Source organism: Spermophilus citellus, assembly GCF_964194105.1.
Source record: "Spermophilus citellus genome assembly, chromosome: 9".
Classification (NCBI taxonomy): domain Eukaryota; kingdom Metazoa; phylum Chordata; class Mammalia; order Rodentia; family Sciuridae; genus Spermophilus; species Spermophilus citellus.
The window spans coordinates 27,705,985-27,719,788 of NC_138191.1; the positions used below are offsets into that span (position 1 = coordinate 27,705,985).

A 13,804-nucleotide genomic window follows, 5' to 3' on the forward strand; every position below is an offset into this window, starting at 1 on the left:
AAAATAAGGGGTCTAGATGATGAGATGTAACATTTTATTTATGAAAAACTAACTTTACACAAAAACAAAATCTGAAGACTTAGATGGCTACCATGCCATTTATTGATGTCTGAAACATAAATTTTACCTATCATTTGACAATTCCTAAAACATAGTCAATAACCATTCAAACTATTTCTGATTAGTAAATGTTATAGACTAAGTATTTGTATTTCCACAAAGTTCACATACTAAACTCTAACCTCTAAGTGTGGCAGTATTTGGAGATGGAGTCAACAAAGAATTAATTAAGAACAAACCAGATCGTGTATATGTGATCCTGATCCAATAGAATTAATGTGCTTATCAGCAGAGGCACCAGAAACATCATCTCTCTTTCCACCTCTCTCTTTTCACCTCTCTCTGTACACACCAATGGGAGGACATGGTAAGGTGACCATCTATGTTATGGTCTGGACACAAGACATGCCCCAAAGCATTTGTGTTTCTGAATGAATGTTCAGAAGTGACTGTAGTCTGAGAGCTCTAACCTAATCAGTCCATCCTACTTTGAATGAACTAACTGGGTGGTAACTGTAGGAGGTGGGGCAGGCCGGAGGAGGTGGGTCACTGGGTAAGTGCCCTGGAAGGGTTGTTTTCCAGTGGCCCCTCTCTCTTGTGCTCCTCTCTCTTATTCCTGACCCTGCCATGAGGAAGCAGTTGTCCTCCAACACACCCTGTCCCCATGATATTCTGCCTCAAGCTCAGAGCTATGGAGTCAGCTCACTATGGACTGAGACCTCTGAAACCATGAGCTCCAAATAAATTTTTCTTCTAAAACTATTCTTCTATCAGACGCAGTGTCTCTGATTTGATATCTAGCTCCCTGATCCATTTTGAGTTAATTTTTGTGGATGGCGAGATAAAGGGATTCAATTTCATTTTGTTGCATATGGATTTCCAATTTTCCCAGCACCATTTGTTGAAGATGCTATCCTTCCTCCATTGCATGCTTTTAGCCCCTTTATCAAATATAAGACAGTTGTAACTTTGTGGATTAGTCTCTGTGTCTTCTATTCTGTACCATTGGTCCACCTGCCTGTTTTGGTACCAGTACCATGCTGTTTTTGTTACTATTGCTTTGTAGTACAGTTTGACCTCTGGTATCGCTATACCTCCAGATTCACACTTCCTGCTTAGAATTGCTTTTGCTATTCTGGGTCTTTTGTTTTTCCGTATGAATTTCATGATTGCTTTGTCTATTTCTACAACAAATGCCGTTGGAATTTTGATTGGCATCGCATTAAACCTGTAGAGAACTTTGGGTAATATCGCCATTTTGATGATGTTAGTTCTGCCTATCCATGAACAGGGTACATTTTTCCATCTTCTGAGATCTTCTTCTATCTCTCTTTAGGGTTCTGTAATTTTCATTGTATAAATCTTTCACCTCTTTTGTTAGGTTGATTCCCAAGTATCTTATTTTCTTTGAGGATATTGTGAATGGAGTGGTTTTTCCTTATTTCCATTTCCGAGGTTTTGTTGCTGATATACAGGAATGCCTTTGATTTATGCGTGTTGATTTTATAACCTGCCACTTTGCTGAATTCATTTATTAACTCTAGCAGCTTCTTTGTAGACTCTTTTGGGTCTGTTAAATATATTATCATGTCATCCGCAAATAGCAATAGTTTAATTTCTTCTTTTCCTATTTTTATGCCTTTAATTTCTTTTGTCTGTCTAATTGCTCTGGCTAGTACTTCAAGAACTGTGCTGATAACGCCAAGGTCGCAGGTTCAATCCCCTTACAGGCCACCAAATGCCGCAGTCTGGCTGGGCACAATTCAGGAGCCACTTGTCAAAAGAAATGAACTTTATTTTTAGAACTACAAACACCAAACAAAACAGCTCCTCAGGAAAAAACCCTCAGAGCCCAACTGCCACCACCGGCTTCCCACAAGCCTCTCACCCACACAAGCCTCACCACCTCCCACAATCCTCCTGCTCTTGAGGCCGATTGGCTGGGTCATGTGGGCGGAACCAAAGAAGTCCCCCAATGAGCAACCAGCTCCGTGGTCTGAAAGGGCAGGGAAACAGCCCAATGAACATCACCACAGAGGATCCAATCAGCTAGATGTTGCTGGGGCCGCTGTGAGCCAATCATCAGCTTTGCAGTCTGAAGGGTGGGGAAACAGCCCAATGAACATCACCGCAGAGGAGCCAATCAGCTAGATGTTGCTGGGGCCGCTGTGAGCCAATCATCAGCCGGCAGCTGGAAGTTTGCTGGGGCCCCTTTGGCTGTGGCTCTCAACATAAGTTCTTTAAATGACTAATAAAACTGGTTAGTGAAGTCATCAGCTCCTGGGCTTTTATCTGATTTCATATTTTTTTATTCAATCTTATCTATTTTTGGTCTGTTCACATTTTCCATCTCTTCACAATTCAATCTTAGTAGAATGTAAGTGTGGGGCTGGGGATATGGTTCAAGCGGGTAGCACGCTCTCCTGGCATGCGTGCGGCCCGGGTTCGATCCTCAGTACCACATACAAACAAAGATGTTTTGTCCGCCAATAACTAAAAAATAAACATTAAAATTCTAAAAAAAAAAGTGACATTCCAAAGAAGGAATGGCAAAAAAAAAAAAAAAAGAATGTAAGTGTGCAGGAAGGTATCCATTTATTCTAATTATCCATTTTTGATATGTGATTGTTTGTAACAGCTTCTTGTGATACTCCATATTTTTATAGCACATTCCCTGTGTTGTCACGTTCCTGTGACTTAAACACTCAGGGGTCACTCCAGGGGAACTGGGCCAAGTGAAATAACCATACAAGAGACAGAAATACCTTTTTCTTTAGGGGTGCTGTGATGGCTCCTCTGACCTTAAGGGTCCGCAGAAAGAGAGAGAGCCCACACATGCTGACCCCTTTTATTGAGGAGAAGGCATTCAAATGAGGCAAGAGGTCAGGTTTCAGGGGCTGAGTCTAGCTTCATAATGTCTGTTATCAGCAGGTTGACTGACATCTAGATAGGCCACACCCAAGGGCAGAGTAAGAGAAGGAACACACAAAGGGCATTTCCATAGAACATTCTATCCTAAACAAGGCAAGGGTAATATCACAAAGGAACAGGTGAAGGACCCCTGAGGATGTAGGAAGGCACTCTCATGCACAAAAACACATTTGTGTTTTCTCAACCCTAAAGATTGGGGCTACTATCTTTGGTTACCTAAGCAACCAGATCACAGTGCCACACCAATCAGAAGGGGAGGCAAACACTGGTCATATGCTATGTCGGCCTCCCACACTGTGGGTTTTCACTCTGTGGCTGCCCTGGGGCTCACAAAGAATGCCTTACAATTATGACGGTCTATATTAAACTGATGACAGCCTAACTGATTGTTTATGTGCCTGCACTTTCATTCCCCACATTTCATGTTTTGATGCCAAAATGCACATCATTTGGTAATATATGTCTTATGATAATTTGTTTTAGTTATAGTTGTTATTAACAGTTCTGTCTCTTAACCTTCATAGCAGGTATGAAATCTCCACATACATGGTCATTACAGCCCTAGAGTATTCAGGGTAGGACATTGTAGTACTCATGCCATTGAGTGTTGTGCTTTTGTAAATCTTAGGTAGTTAATGAGAGGCCCTTTGCTGTAGCTTAGAGAACTCCTTTCAACAACTCCTGCAAGAAGAACTACTGGCGATAGCTCTCTTTCACTTTCATTTCTCTGGGAATGTTTTTTATTTTTTTATCATTTTGGAAAGATGACTTTGTGGGTAAAGCATTCTTATTTGCAAGTTTTGCCCCCTTCAGTTCTCAGAATATGCCATCTCACTGAGTCCTGGCTTATAGAGTTTGGTTGAGAAATCCCATTGTCCCATTATCAATGATGTGTTTTGGGGTCCCTACAGCCCTCAGAATTGTTTCTCTCTTGGAGTTTTAATGTTTTATTATATGTTTTGTCAAACTCTGCTTTGAGTTAAATTTTATTGGTGACCTCTCTATTTCCAATACTTGAGTATTGATAATTTTTCCTATATCAGAAAAGATTTCAGTGATTATTAAATTTTTTTCTGTTCCTTTTACTGTTACTCCCCTTCTTACATTCCATCTTATGCTTAAGTTAGGCTTTTTAATGGGGTTTCATACTTTCTATGATCTTTCTTCATTCTTTGTTATTGTTTCTTGCTCCTCTGCATGGTTAATTTCAAATGTTAATTTGGAGCTCAATGAATCTTTTTTCAGCTTGATTAAAACTGTTGTTGAAGCATTTTATTGTTCTAATTCAGTCATTGTATTCTTCATCTTTTGGATTTCTATCTTTTTATTGTTTCAATTTTTTTGGTCAAACTTGTCATTTTGTTTTCAAAATTCCACTTAATTTTTTATCCATATATTCTTGTAATTCACTGAGGATTAGTCTTAATTCTTTTTTTTTTAATTTTTTTATTGATTATTTAAAGCATTACATAGCTCATGATATATCATCTTTCATACATTAGACTCAAATTGTGTTTTGAACTCCCATTTTCACCCCAAATACAGATTGCAGAATCACATCTGTTACATATTCACATTTTTACATAATGCCATATTAGTGACTGTTGTATTCTGCTACCTTTCCTATCCCCTACTATCCCCCCTCCCCTCCCCTCCCCTTAGTCTTAATTCTTAATCTGACATTTCACAGATTCCTCTTGCTTGAAGATCCACATTTGGAGTGTTGTTGGCTCCTTTGGAAGGAGTCATGATGACTTGAGTCTTTGTAATTCTTTGGATTTTTTGTGGGTGTTTAGCATTGAAGAGGGAGCTACCATTTCCTTACACAAGTATTCATTGGCATGATAGACCTCTACTATTTGGTGTAGACTGTGATTCTAGATGGTTCTTCTGGTCACAATTTTGAGACCAAGATTTCTTGCAGTACTATAGATGGCCTGTCTGCTCCCTTGGTTCTGACTAAGGCAGGACATGAGACTGGATGCTTGCTGTTCTCTCTGAAGACCACTGGCAGTGATCTCTCACCATGCTGGATAGGTTCTACAGCCACCTCAGAGAGTCCTGATATGTTCTTCAGTAAGTCAGAAGCAGTGTTGAGCTCAGCAGGTGAACAGGGTTGCAGGAGGAGCTCTAAAATGAGTTAAAGATTGCTGATTGGGATGGATATGACTTCCTGCTTTGCTTAGTAGAAATGCTTGGCTGGGGTTTGCCTCCTGGCCTATGAAGGGCTTTAGAATCAGCTTAAGACTGGGGCTGAGCACTGTTTAGACTTCTAGGGATAGCATGTCTAGACCCTCCTCAGCCAAATTTGTTATGACCACCGTCTTCCCTGGGAAAGGTTTCAGAGTAGAGTCTGATGTTAGTTCTGGAGGCTGGTTCTCTATGATTCAAAGCAGGTAAATATTACCACCATTTCTGAGAGTGAACAGCTCAGTTTTGAAAGTGGGCTATGCAGTGATCCAGTGCTCCTGATCATGCATTACCACTGGCAGGTCCAAAGAACTAGCACTAAGACCTGAGTGATGGTCACGATGAGCTTTGCCTTTGTGTTTTGTTTCCACATGAGCCCAGGTGGTGCAGCCTTGCCATTTCTCCTTGATCTTCCTAAGAGGTGACCCCAGAATGGGTTTTCTAGGAAGTGTCTCTGGGTGATGGCAAGCCAGATGACTGCCACCTTTCTTTTATGGAGATACTGTGGCTTCTAGAGGATCTTCTCTATGTAATAAGGTGCCTACTTGGGGCAGGGAAGTTGATAAATGGGGACCAGTTCTTTCCCCTTTCCATGAAAATTTTAGTCCATTCTATGACCACATAAGTAACTCAGACTTATTCCTAATTGGTTGGTTTGGGAAGGCCATTCAACAGTGTTTTCTTGTCTGTGGAGCATTCTGTGGGGGTGAGTGAAGCCTCGGACCTCTTATTCCACTATGCTATTAACATTACTCTTTGGAATAGTCCTGGTTAGTTGTGATGATTTAATTACTCATAATTTAGAGGACAAATGCAGTATGTGTGTATCTTACTATGAATCTGCTACCTGTCAGACATCTCTTTATATTTCTGTCTACCTATGCATCTGTCAGTCATCTAACTGCTCTTAGATTCTGAACTGAAGGCAGTCAGTGACTGTAATCACCAAGGTAATGAAGGTAATAGGAACACAGAAAATAGACCTTCCTTTAGGAGACGCTTCCCTGGGATGGTGTTAGGGTAGCAGGAGCAGAACATGGCCTTCTCACAGAGCTGAGATGAGAAAAATCAGGGCCCAGAGGCTGAGTTGCTCAGAATTTGCAGGTCAGGACACTAGAGAAAATGTAGTAACAGAGAGAGCCACAGAAACCTGCTTGGGTTCCTCAGTGTTCAGCTGGACTTCAGCCTACAGCCTGCATATCAGGTAAGGCCCAAGGCTGGAACCAGGAGAGGCTGTGGATGGGTTCTGTGAAATGGGTGCTCCCAATAGCCAGAGTGGAGACCAAGCCCCAAGCCCCTGCTCCCAGGACTTTGATGGACTTTGATGGACTCAGGGATTCTTTTCTTTGTTTTTTTTTTTTTGTTTGTTTGTTTTTTTATTTTGTTTGTTTGTTTTTTAATAGTACAGTTCCTATTATCTACTTTAAAGAATACAGAATGACTCTTTTAAATGTAAACCACATCATGCCATTTCTTTGCTTGAAAGCTTCCAAAAATACCCAGTCTCACTTAGAATAGAAGTCAAACTCTTACAGGGGTTGCAGGCCCTGGGTGGTCACCCTGGCCCATTATGGCAATAGCCTCATGCTCTCCTGATCCTTTCTTTGCCCTCATTCTTCTTTGGTGGCCTCCTATTCCCACCTCAGAGCCTTGTGCTGGAAATTCTTCTTCTGGGAACAACTCTCTGTGGGATTTTACTCCCTACTTGAGCCTTTGCTTGGGTGCCCTTTGTTGACTGGTGACTTTGCTGATGATCTGTTGAAGATTCAAGGCCCTCTTCCCACTCTCTGCCCTTCCTCCAGGCTTTGCTGTTTTCCAGAACTCTTGCCGTTCTGTAGTCCACCTCACAATTCTTATATTTATTGTTCAAGTACAGCCACAAGAAAGCAATTTTGAGGTAGTAATGCACGTTGATCAAAGTCATCCCTAAGCCCACACTACTTCATTATACATAGGAGCTGCTCAACAAATGTTTTCTAAACCACTGAACAAATGATTAACACTGAAAGCTACCACTCTTTTTTGTTTATTAAATGTGTTCATAATTTCCAGGTATACAACTCTTTAAGGGAGAAACTTTGAAAGAGAATTATATCAAGCTGGTGTTTTCCAAAAAGTTATATGGTAATTTTAGATTTATAAGAACAGCATATTGGCTATTTATTTATATCATTTAACATTCTAGAACTGGACCTGTTAATTTATGTTTTAAATGTAATATCATATTGTGATAGCTGATATTTATGTGACCTCAAGCAACAATCTATGATAATTTTATAAAATGATATTTAAAAAGCAAAGATCAGCTTCAGTACTAGAACACTTTACCTAAGATTTATAAAGAACCCTGCCTTCCATCTTACCACATGTCAGAATGACTTCAAAGTAGGCTTCAGTTAAAGCCCAGTACTGTTAATTTAAGACTGGTGAGATGGAATCACTAGATGTTTAAGATCAAGACTGAATATTAAAGTTAAATATTTGGCTCTGGCCCTCTGAGTCAGTCTGAATCCAGGGAACAGGGAACTTCTCTAAAGAGCTTTGCAACTCTGGGCCATATAACCTCCTGATTAATGAGACCATTGGAGAATGAAAAGCCAACCAGTGCACTTGCTATGAAAAGAGGGTCATTGGAGAAGGGAGACATCCCTGATGCTTCCAAGGGAAGCCACATGGTCAAGCAAGACCTGGGCCTATCCTAGCACAAACGGCACTAGCAGAACTAAGAAGCTGCTCTCAAGTTCCCCCTATGAGTGACCCCTGTGGAAACTCAGCTGACTCTTAACAGTAGACAGAAACAAAGTCAATTTTGACCAGCTTGATCTTAAACCCCTAGCAAAAACAGTTAAACCAAAACACAGTTATTCCTGGGGGTAGTGAAGGACAAGATCAAACAACTACAAGAACAGCTAGAAAAGAGGAGACAGCAACTAGGTCAACAGTCTCTATGAGGTTTGTTCAGTCAAGTATGGCCTTGGCTCCTCCCCCTTGTAAGACCCCTATTAGTCCTCTTTATGTTTCTCCTAATAGGACCATGTCTGTTAAATTGCCTACAGAAGTTCCTGCAAGATCAGATACACAAATTCATCAACTACTTCTTCAAGACTACCAGCCCCCAATACCTAAGACAGAAAGCTACTCCTCCTCATGACCAATTCCTCTCGCTCCAGAGACTCTGCCTTCACCTAAAACCCTCCCTGACCCCTTTCCAGGAATGAGATTCTTTGCCCCTAGCCAGCAGGAAGTATTCAGATGGAAATTGGAGCCCTATATCATCAAAAAGGCCAGAATGTTAGGTTGGTTTGAAGTGGGCAAGGGAACAAAGCACCAGGCAACCTCCACGCATAAAAAAACAACCAATAAGTCACCCTGCCTCATAACCACCTGTCAATCAGCAGGGTCTCCTGACCAATCCTGGAAGGACACACAGATCTCAGCAAGCTCCCCGCCCCCAACACCAACCCCTGGAGGACAGGGGACTCTAAAAACCTTCCTTTCCTGTCCCAAGCCCTCCCTTCCTTCCCTAAGCCCAATAAATTTCCAATCTAGCTGATCCTGGGTGCAATTCCCCCTGACCCTCTCTGTTGGACTGGAGAGTCTCACCCAGGAGCAAATCTCAATAAAGCCTTGTTCAGCAGCTCTAAATCTGCTTCCTTTTGGTCACCAATGCCTGACCTTAGAAGTTCAATCCCCAATACCAAAACAAACAAACAAAAAACCCTATGCTTCCATCTCTAAGTCCATTCCACTCTCCAATTGCCACATTTCAGTAGAGCACCTCAGATGGAAAGCCAACCTTTCAAATACCCAGTTCATGGCCCCGGGAAACGTTTGCACAGCAGGTCAGTGATTAAGGTATCTTCATCAGGTCTGTTGCTAACAGTCAGCTGAGATACTGCTGCCATGAGAATCACAAGCTCGAAAGTATGTGTTGGGTGTGTGGGAGACTCCCCACCGAAGTTAAGTTTCAGTCTTGTGAAAACATCACGGAATCCCTTACCCCTCCCCCTTACCCCTCCCCCTCCTCTCTGAAGAGTGCCAAGATGAAGAACACCAAATTCAAAGGTTTTCTCAACCAATCCCCACGGAACAAAGTGTCTGCTTGCTGTTCCTAAGGCACCTTACCAGTCAGCACCTGCCACATCACCTATGGAACCCTTCTTAAGCCAAAGCTTGCAAGCTCACGCTCTCTGCCTTCTTCCTCTCTGCTTTCTTCTTCTTCTTTCTCTCCTCTTCTGCTCTCTTTCTCTTTCTCTCTGTTCTCTTTCTCTGCTTTTTCTCTCTGCCCTCCTCCTGTCCTCTCTCTGCTCTCTGCCTCTCCTTTTCTTCCCCTTCAGACAGCCCCCCAATAAAATCTCTTGGTTGAATCTCCATCTCGGGTGCATCACTAGCCTTTCACTATGCCTTAAAGATAATTGTATTTTCCTTTTCTTTTATTAAAAAAATAAATATTGATCAAATTGGAATTATTTAATGGCCACAGAGGTAAAATTCCCAGATGACATACAGATATACAGTTGGGGTGTGTGTGTGTGTGTGTGTGTGTGTGTGTGTGTGTGTGTGTGTGTGTCATCTGTATATATCAAGTGCCTATCATGAAAAACTTTGCTATTCTCATTATTTATTAAAGAAGGATCAAATTTCCACTTAGAATCACATGGTCTTTGGAGGAGTCAGCTTGTTTTGAGAAGTTCTGCTTGGAGGCTCCTCTTCCTCTTAGCCCACAGCCCTGCTGTCTGACAGTGAAGCCAGAATTAAACAGGCAGTCAGTATAGATAGGTAAAGTGTCAGGTCAGATCAAGGAGGCCAATTTTTGAGTAAGTTGGAGACAGTCCCCTGAGGGATTGAAATGTTAATTCCTTTGGAGCCCTTCCTTCACCATTATAAAGAATCTCCCCCTGCTCCAACCTGTTGCTAAGATAACCTGTCCAGGAGTTGCCCTGCCCCTCCCTACAGGGAGCTATAAAGTTGTTAATTAATGTGTCCTGGCTGCATCATCCTGCCCTTCCTCCTTCAGCCCACCTGTTTTCCACCTTTTGGTCATTCCAGAGCATTCCTGGGCCTAGTCATGTATACAGGAAGGAGAAAGATAAGGGGGAAGAAGGCAGGAGAACAAAGGAAGCCTAGGACCTATAAAAGGGGCAGAACACCTCGCTTCTTGGGATACCAGGATACCAGTTATGGCCCCCTTCTCCCTCACAGGAGAAGTCTATATTACTGCTTTTTAAATAAACCCTGCTTTAATAATGCTTGCCTCGGCATGCTTCTCTAATGTTCAAACTTCAACATGTGAGGAAGCAGAACTCACAAATAACCATCAGTATCAACAGGAACTTCCCTGGTGGCCCCACCAGCCTCCCTTCCTCAGAACACCTTCTGCTTGCCAGTAGGGACCAAGGTGCTACCCCTGGAGAAAGCAACCCATGCCCCTCCTCCCTGCCTTCCTGGCTGGTGAGCTATGAGGGGGTGGGGGCTGCACTGAGGAGAGGCCTCAACCCACAGGGCAGGAAAAGTGTGTCCTGAGGAGGTGGCTGTGTTGGATGTGTGGGAGGCTCGCCCTTCTCATGAGAACATCATATAATCCTTTACCCCTCCTCCTCTCTGAAGGGCACCAAGTCGAAGAGCACCAAATTCAAAGATTTTACAACCAATTCCCGCTGGACACAGTGTCCGCTTGCTGTTCCCGAGTCACCCTGCCAATCAGCACCTGCCACATTGCCTATGCAACCCTTCTTAAGCCAAAGATTGCAAACTCACACTCTCTGCCCTCTTCCCCTCTTCCTCTCTTCCCTCTTCCTCTTCTTTCTCTCCTCTCTCTGCTCTCTTTCTCTTTCTCTCTGCCCTCCTCCTCTCCTCTCTCTGCTCTCTGCCTCTCCTTTTCTTCCCCTTCAGGCAGCTCCCCAATAAAATCTCTTGGTTGAATCTCCATCTTGGGTGAGTCACTCACCTTTCATTGGTGCCATGACTTAGATGGGACCCCCTGCATTTAAGCAGGACTCCCATGCTGCTGGAGATCACCACCTTAGCAGAGACTAACCTGCACCCATCTTCTCGATCGCCTGCTTCGCATCCACCATCTGCCTACAAATTGGTGAGTTCCACTCTCCAGACTCCTGTAAGGAACCGGCAAAACGTCGGAGGAAGAGACCACAAGAGACTGGCTTCATGCAAAACACACAAGGGGATTTTTACTGAGGATCCCAATTGAGTGGGCCTGAGACTCTAGGCCCACTCAAGAAGCCAGAGCAGCCCAGAGCCCAGAGCAGGGGTTGAACAATGCTTAAGTACACCTTTTGGGGAGGACAGGGGGAGGGGGGGCTTTGCATACATCACAGTCTCCTTTAACAAATCACCTTACACCACGGGAAAATCAAACAATAATTCTTAGACTTGATTAGTACATTCATTGGCGGGAACAGGGCTGGCTGGAGTGATAGGTCTTTCCTAAGGAGGGGGTTACATTTAAACTGATTGGTTTGGACCCTGAATGTCTTCATGACAAGCAGCACAGGGTCTTGAATGCTTACATGAGGAGTTGCACAGGACCCCAAGCCATAAATCAACTAAATGGCCAGTAGGGCCTTGTCCTAACTGCCTCAGGAATTTAACCCATGCTTTGCAGTTTAGAAGCAGGTTTACAATGCCTGGTCCTTTACATTTTAACTCAGGCTTTGCAGCTTAGAAACTTTACCCTTTCACTCCTAAGCCCACTGAGGCAGAGTAACAGGGAACTGGCCGTTGATCATCTAGCAGCCCCTGTGTGTCTCGTGGGGAGGAATACACCCCACCCAGACCTTCACGGTCGCAGTGGTCCTCTTGTAGTCTTCCCCTTCCAACAGACCTCAGCCAGCTTGAGAACTGGCAAGTTCCCTCCCCTCCTCAAGCTTGGGTCTCCTCCGCTCCCCTCTTGTTCATAAACCCTGGTGCCAGGTGACCCAGAGCTCCCAGGGCTCACCAGAGGATTTTGGTGACAACTCTATAAAGGCTTGAGGTCTCATTCTGATATTTGGCTTGAGTGGGATGCCTCTCCAGTCAACATATCATTCCCTTCCTCATAGCCCCATGGGAGTTGCCTCCTTTCTGCTGGCCGACTCCCCTCTCAAATGCCTCCTGAAAAATTTGGACACCCTCAGCCTAACCCCCAAGAGAAATCCCAAGAAGTTGATAAAATTATCTACTCACGATTGGCCCAATTATCCCTTAGATAACCAAAACCATTGCCCCGCTTTTGGATCCTTAGACCCCCGCCATTTTGCGGGATCTCTACAATTATTGTGTGTGATTGAAAAAATGGGCAGAGATTTTATATATTCAGGCTTTCTTCCTCCTTCGCTCGAGTCTGTCTCTCTGTACCTCTTGCAACCCAAAGCATGTCCTCTTGGCTTATAAACCCTCCTCTCTTTCTGCCTCCTCATCCAGCCAAAAAGCCACCACCATATGGTCACCCAAATCCCTCCCCCTACTCTCCTCTTCCCTCATCCATGCCAGTCCCTGCCCCTCCGGCTCCTTTTTTGGGTTCTGCCCCCACTTCCTCCTTCAGTCCTCCTGTCACCTGTTCCTGTGCACAGTCTTGCCCAGCCACACCCTACTTCAATTATGGCTCCTTTGAGAGAGGTTGCTGGGACAAAAGGGTTCATTGGGGTCCACGTGCCCTTCACAGCAGACCTTTCACAGATTGAAAAATCAAAGAGGAAAACAAACCATATTCAGTAACATAAATAAACAAATATGGCTGGAAGGATAACCCATATCTCAATAATAACCCTAAATGTTAATGGCTTAGACTCACCAATTAAGAGACACAGGCTAGTAGAATGGATCTCAAAACATGACCCAACAATATGCTGCCTACAGGAGATGCATTTGATAGGAAAAGACATACATAGACTGAAGGTGAAAGGTTGGGAAAAATCATATCACTCATATGGACTTCGGAAACAAGCAGGAGTGTCCATACTCATATCAAATAAAACAGATTTCAAGCAAAAGTTAATCAAAAGGGATAAAGAGGGATACTACATACTGCTCAAGGGAACCATACACCAACAAGACATAACAATCATAAATATATATGCCCCAAACAATGGTGCAGCTATGTTCATCAAACAAACTCTTCTCAAGTTCAAGAGTCTAATAGACCACCATACAATAATCATGGGAGACTTCAACACACCTCTCTCACCACTGGACAGATCTTCCAAACAAAAGTTGAATAAGGAAACTATAGAACTCAATAACACAATTAACAACCTAGACTTAATTGACATATATAGAATATACCACCCACCATCAAGCAGTTACACTTTTTTCTCAGCAGCACATGGATCCTTCTCAAAAATAGATCATATATTATGTCACAGGGCAACTCTTAGACAATATAAAGGAGTAGAGATAATACCATGCATCTTATCTGACCATAATGGAATGAAACTGAAAATCAACGATAAAAGAAGGAAGGAAAAATCATGCATCACTTGGAGAATGAACAACAGGTTACTGAATGATCAATGGGTTATAGAAGACACTAAGGAGGAAATTAAAAAATTCTTAGAGATAAATGAAAACACAGACACAACATATTGGAATCTATGGGACACATTGAAAGCAGTTCTAAGAGGAAAAT

At 43.0% G+C, this 13,804-nt stretch overlaps 1 protein-coding gene across 3 annotated transcripts in view; it reads left to right on the plus strand.

Moving 5' to 3' along the window:
• Positions 1-13,804, plus strand: part of LOC308656948 (uncharacterized protein) — a gene marked incomplete at its 5' end in the record, with an annotated part of 125,072 nt that overhangs the window by 72,520 nt on the left and 38,748 nt on the right. The window contains one exon of one of the 3 annotated variants that reach the window (XR_014023805.1): positions 8,212-8,595. The exons of the other annotated variants lie outside the window; for them this stretch is intronic. Of the gene's footprint in view, positions 1-8,211; positions 8,596-13,804 lie in introns of those variants that run through there. 3 annotated transcript variants of the gene reach the window in all.